Source organism: Marmota flaviventris, chromosome 2 (genome assembly GCF_047511675.1).
Source record: "Marmota flaviventris isolate mMarFla1 chromosome 2, mMarFla1.hap1, whole genome shotgun sequence".
In the NCBI taxonomy this organism is placed as follows: Eukaryota; Metazoa; Chordata; class Mammalia; order Rodentia; family Sciuridae; genus Marmota; species Marmota flaviventris.
In genome coordinates, this window is record NC_092499.1 from 15,313,605 (window position 1) to 15,320,151 (window position 6,547).

A 6,547-nucleotide genomic window follows, 5' to 3' on the forward strand; every position below is an offset into this window, starting at 1 on the left:
ATGTGAGGGGCTTGGGTCTCAGGCATTTGGTAGAAACCCATATGCCCACCTCACCTGGAGACTATTAGGTTTTAGCTTCTAAGTAGCTATACCTGCTCAGATCTATCTTTAAAAAGAAAAAAAAAATTCCTAAATTATGAAAGCAATATACAGTTACAAAAATTTAAACAAAAATGACTTTACAAAAATCGTTCAGAACTTAGGAAGGCAGAAAAGATATACAGTTACATACTGTTCTTGTGTAATGGAGGGATATAAAGATGTGTAAGAAAAACACCCTTCTTCAAAGAACTATTATTTGGTAAACCATATAAGCAAAACACAAAAGCAGATAGACTCCTAGAAAGAATCCAGCATGTCCTATGAGTTGCAGAAACAATAAATACTTTAGCAATGTTTTTCCAAGGGTGACCTGTGGCCCCATCTATATTAGAATCACTGAGAGGTTTATTAAAAATGTTTATTCCTAGGACCAACCCAATCAACTGAATCAGAAACTCTGGAAGTGAGATCTTAGAAAGTGTGAGATAACGAAGCCCCCAAGATGAATCTCTGCACAAGTTGGGAACCCCGGCCTTGGAATTCAGAAGAGAAGAAATGGTTCCTTTAGGAAGTAATCTGAATGAACCGTCTCTATGGTGATGAGATTTGAGATTCCTGGAAAGATGTTCCCAGGACATCATATGGTAGCTGCCATTGTAGAATTTGTTAGATTATAATGCAAATTCCTCTTCCTTGTCTGTCCTTCCCAGTGGATTAGGTGCTTTTCAAAAAGACAGAATCTTCTTTGTTGAAATTGACTTGGCCGTTAATTGGCTCTCAATAAGTGGTAATTGAACAGATGAATAATCATGCATAACCTAAATAAGTATGTCTAAGGAATTTATTAATAGGACAGGGGTCGAGGAAGAGGAAAAACTATAGTCAAAATTTCAAAGATTGGAAAACCAAGGTCAATGTTAAGTGTGGCAGAGGAGACAGGTTAATTTAGGTGGGTGAGTTAAGAGTGCAAAGTTGTGATTGATTGATGGGGTTTCAGAGTATTTGATGGGAGATGTAAGCGATCTGTGGTGATGGGGAGTCACCAAAGACTGGGGACTTGGAAGCAGAGAAATCAAAGTGATATTTTGGACCAGCTAATTATAGGGCCACAGCAGCCTCCCTGGGAGTCAAAAGCAGAGGAGGCAGGCACCCATATGCAAGCCCTTGAGGTAGCAAGGGTTAGCTTGGTCACTACTGGAGACAGGCCTTGCCCAGATCCCATCCCTGTACCTTCAAGCTGCAGAGCCATCCAGAGTCCTGACTCTCTGAAAAATCTTCGTTCTTTTTCTGCTCCCGTCTGCTCAGATCCCCAGGTCTGGTTGAGCTTGCTTCCCTAGGCTGCCCAAGCTGCAGGGCTCATCTGGCACAGGAGTAACTGGGAAGCCGCATGGGGGATAGGCCAGGGACAGCAGCCTTGGTGGAGCGATGAAGTTTGGGGTGTGGGGGGGACTTCACTGAGGCAAAAGCTCTCAGGATGGAGAGAAGGGGGCCAGGTTTAAGTACAATTTCTGAGGCAGAATCTGTAGAATTTGGTAAATGGCTGTGCACCAGGAAGGTCTCCACATGTTGAGGATAATTTTGAGGTTTCTGGCCAATGAATACAGGACTTTAGGAAGGGGCGATTAAGGGCAGGATGAAAAGTAATTCAGATGGGAACTCATGGGATTTGAATTTGAATTTGAGTCGACAGGAAGATATCCAGGTGGAGACAGGATATCCAGCTCAGGGGGAACGAGGGTGCTGGTGATACAGCTGTTTACTCACTGTGATGAGTCCTTACTTCCCCAAATGCTGAAGTATAACAACACCAGAGATGCGAGGCAAGTGTAGAGCGGGAAGTGAAAGGATTTATTAAGGGATAGCATAAAAGACTCCCTGGAGGAAGAAGGGGACCCGAAATGAGGAATCCTCAGGAAGGGGAGGTCTTCTCCCTTTTATATCTAAGTTCTTCTACATTCCTGTCTTTATTTTGCTTATCTCCCTCTACTCTGCAGGTGGTGGGGGATGCAGGTGGGAAGGTCAAAAGGTGGAAGACAGGTGAGCCGATGGGGTGGGGGAGGAGTGATCTGGGCCGCTAGGGCCTAGGGTGACTTGATTAGCATCTCCCTGTCTTGCTGGGAGCCTTGGAAACATTAACTTTTCAGTCTCCCAGGTGCTGTTCTGGTTTCCTGGGCTCAGATTGACTCCATTTTTTTTAGTAGACTCGATATTAGACTCGATTTACCCAACTACACTAATTATCTATCTTTAAATCTGGCTTCATTGGTCACTTGTCCCTGGTCACTGATGATCACTGCAAGGAGTGGAAATGAATGTGACCACAGAAGGAGAGCGTGTGCAAAGAAAAGAGACGAGACGATGATAGAACACACAGGTCAAGAAGGAGGAGGCAGTGAGAGCAATGAGGACCAGCCAGAGGCACAGAAGGGAGGCCAGAAGAAGTGGAGCCCGAGGAAGGCAGAGTCTCAAGAAGATGAACATAGCAGCGCGGCACAGCCCAGGTGGGTAGATTAAGCCACCAGGGGCTTCTGGGTGCCTTAGTGATTGTGATTTCAGAAGATGGAGGAAGGCAGGTGTCTCCTTGGGGTCCCCTCTTTCCTGCAGTGTCAGGGGTACCCATCCTCCACCAAGCACTGGGGTCTCTCAACAACTGAATGTGAAAGGCCTCTGCCCAGCTTCTCTTAAATCCACTCTGCTTCCATTTAAGAGCCCAGACATTTGTTCCTGGGCTTATTTTCATGGCTGTTAAAAGTAGTCTAATTGAAGGGATTAATGATATCTTTGCCTCCTTGTTTTGTAAGAAATTATTCCATTTTCATGTTTAACTTGCTGGGAGAAGAAAATGAAAAAGAATTTCACATTCCTGATTTTTAATCGATGGCAGTTCATGTTTTCTCAGTCTTTTAAGAAATCAGCTCTTTGCTCTTTGAAACAAGATGATCCATTTCACACTGAAAGTTTCTCATTGTGAAGTTCAATGTCATCAACAAGAGTCAATGGGTGAATTATAAGTATTCACCACAAAGGGCTTTCTACATGGCAAAAAGAGGAGGATGAATAGAGAAGACAACTGGATATTGAAACTGTTTCTTCCCTGTAGAAGAAAAAAAATAGCAAAAATGACATTTCCTTTTAACAACTATGGAGATTTTTAAATTTTTTTCCTTGTCATTGTTTCTTTTGGCCTAACGTCTAATATATTACATTCTTCAGTGTCATAGAAAAGATTCTACCCTGCCTGTGGTACCAGAAACATGTGCACATTTTACCTATGCAGAAATAGATCTGAGATGAAATTTGCTTATATTTCTGGTTGACTCAGCACCAACAATCAAATTAATTAAAGCTTACTCCATGGCCAGAGGCAGCCCCACACTGAAGCAGGTGTTGTTATGACAAGAGAAGTCTGGTAGGAGTAGATCAGTGTGAACTCAATGCTATTCTAGAAAAACAGTGACTAGTTGGTGCAACTGGCCTTCAAGATGGAGAGTACTGGACAAAACCCTTGGACCTGTCAACAGAAGCTGAGTCGTCTCACTGACCTAAGCAGAAATGGTACTTCTTTGTAAGATGGTATGTGATTCACAAGAATCCTCAGAAGATCTGGGGGACCAACTCCAAGATGACACAAACTGATCGAGGCCTAAAGTCATGCTGCAGATGGGTCAGTTGATGGCCCTGCTAGGGGCAATGACAATGCTGCACTCAGCCATGGAGCTGCCGCCACTCCTCTGTCCCACTCCTTCCTATCACTCGCTGCTGGGGGAGCTACGTGCACACCTTCCCCAATTGCAAGAGAAGCTGGGGAGGTGGTCCAGCATTTCCAGTCATTAGTGAGAGGTGGGTGGCTTTGCATCCTCAGGTTGGGGATCTCCCCTGGCACAGGTAGGGAACATATCCTGGGCAACCAAAAGGAGTGACAAATGTCATTCTCACACTTGAAAACCGGGGCTATGTTTTAACCTTCTTCATAGGACAGACCCAGGACAATGCCCTGTAGGTGGTAGGTACCAACCACACTTTTTATTTCAAATGCTCTGCCAACATGAGTCACACCTCAGCAATAATCAGCTGCCTGGAGAGCTCAGAATCAGAAGACATGCAGAATCTTTGCTTTTCCAAGCTACGCTTCCTTCCCAGAACTTGCTGTAACGTGACCATGTTTTATTCCCATTCTTTAATGGGATCTATGTCCAGGTTCTTAACAAAACTCACATCCACTCCATGAAAATCTCCTGACCTGCTGCGACACGTGACTAAATCAGTCAGAATCACTCCAGGTGAAGTGGGCTGGCATGAACAAATCACACAGACACGGTTTCTATGCCCCAGCTCCCACAAGGGAGGCAAGAGGGGCAGGCAAAAGATAGAGCATGCCCGAAACCATCCTATTTATTGAGGGCAAGACATTCGAGAAAGTTCGACCCAAATAAGATAGGGGATTGGGTTTCAGGGGGTTGCTCGGTGATGTCTTGTGGTCATCAGACTGACTGACATCTTGGAAGGCCACATCCACCTCAGGTGCTGTGTGGGATCAAAGTCAGAGCCAGTGAAAAGGACACATGCATCACACAGCCCAGTCAGAGCAGTAACGTCAGTCCCGTCCCTTCATGTGCTCAAATGCTCATAGCTCACACACAGAGCCCATGGCTGGCTCGCGACACTGACCCCCATGATGAGTGCATCACAATTTGCATGGTATACAAAAATAAGGAAATGATAGCATTTAAACCCTCTGGTTCCTACTAAGTTCGAGAGAGAAAAGATATTCTCAGCAGTTTAAGATGAACATCTCGGAGACTGTAAGAATGGCAAGTGGTATAATCTATGGTGTTATCAGACAGGATTGCTCCTGCTAGTCACTGCTCACCAAATGGGAAGGCCTGGAGCTTACTCACTGGCAAACCATCCATTTTCTGTGAAATAAGGAAAGCACTGGGGGCTTAAATGGTAAGGTTATCAAATATCTTCCATCCAAACAGCTACCTTAAAATGACTTCCGCACAGGCAACGATTTCCTCCCGATGGTAATGTTTGCTATTGTAACATACAATTTGGTACCTAGCAGACACTAGAAACTCAGAATTTTTCTTGGTGGTGATAACAGCTAGCGAACACAGGTTGTCTCTTATTTGGATACCAAAAGGCTTGGCATTTATTTATTCATTTGGATGTTATGAAGGTATTTTCGTAAGGTACACAGAAAATAGGGCAATGTATTAGACCTACTGTGTAGCCACTATTAATTTTGAGGCATTTTCATAAGAATTTTAATATCACACAGAACGGAAGTACTCCTGTATTCCACCCACTCAACTCCCTGTAACATTAATTGCTCAAATAACCATGACACATTCATCCAGCCTAAGGAATTAACATTGGTATCAACTATTAACTAAACTACAGGCTTCATTTGGATTTCCCACTGTTTCTTGTCTATGAGAGACGTCAGCACCCATCTGAAAACAGAGTCCAGTGCATCTAGAGCAGAACTACATTAATTCAAACTGTCTGGGATTAGACACAGAGGTGTCTCAGATAGACCACAACATCTATCACCTTGTATATTAAACACAGGGCCAAATACTGGCTGTCATGATCTGATTTCATCCTCCTCAGCAATCCAGGGAGTTGGGGCCCAGTGGCTACCATCATATCCACTTTACAGATGAGACAGGGAGACTTAGGACACCCAGCCATGTTTGCAAGACCGTTGTACTGGGCAGAGGCAGAACTGGGATGTGAACTAAGGCCTCTCTGATTCCGAAGCTCATGACCAAGACTGTGACAGTACAGACTGAGGACATTTATCATCCTGTCCCTGTGCATGGGCTGACTTGTCCAGGAACAACCTTCCAGAGATCTTCTGAATCAACCACGACAGGCCACCCCAAGATGGGAAATTGTCCTATAACAATGAAATGAGGTCTGGCGGGATGCATGGGATTGGTTTCAACTCTGGGTACCCCCGACCCTGCACGCTAGTTCAGGAAGTTCTCTGTTGGCCTGTTCTCCCGCCAGAGCGCTGGGAGGAGTTCAGTGCAAACATCCCCACTCGCCCTGGGTTGTTCTTTCCTGAGTGTTTCAAGGCTTAATTAACGTGTGTAAAGTGATCTGAAATGTGGGAATAATAAGAGCTGGGGAGCTGCAGAATGTCGACATTACCTGAGGCGAGACAATTGAAAAGGGAGACCAAGGGGGGTCTGGAGAGGCTGGGCGCAGGCTCGGGCTCAGCAGCCAGCTGGTTGGCCTCCAGCCAGGTCGGACTGTTTTTGGCAGTGTTCAGCCCCACGTTGTCCTCTCAAGGCCTACGACGCGGCTCTGCTCAGGATAAATAGCTCCTCAAGGGCCTGGGCTGAAGCTGGGGAATGGGTCTGAGGATACAAAGTGTGGCCAATTCCACGAGTGGCCCTACAGAGCTGGGGAGGAGACGCCACCCATCCTCCGCTATTGTCAAAGCAGGACCCTCTGCAAATTCCTGCACTTGGCCAATGAAGGGATAAAT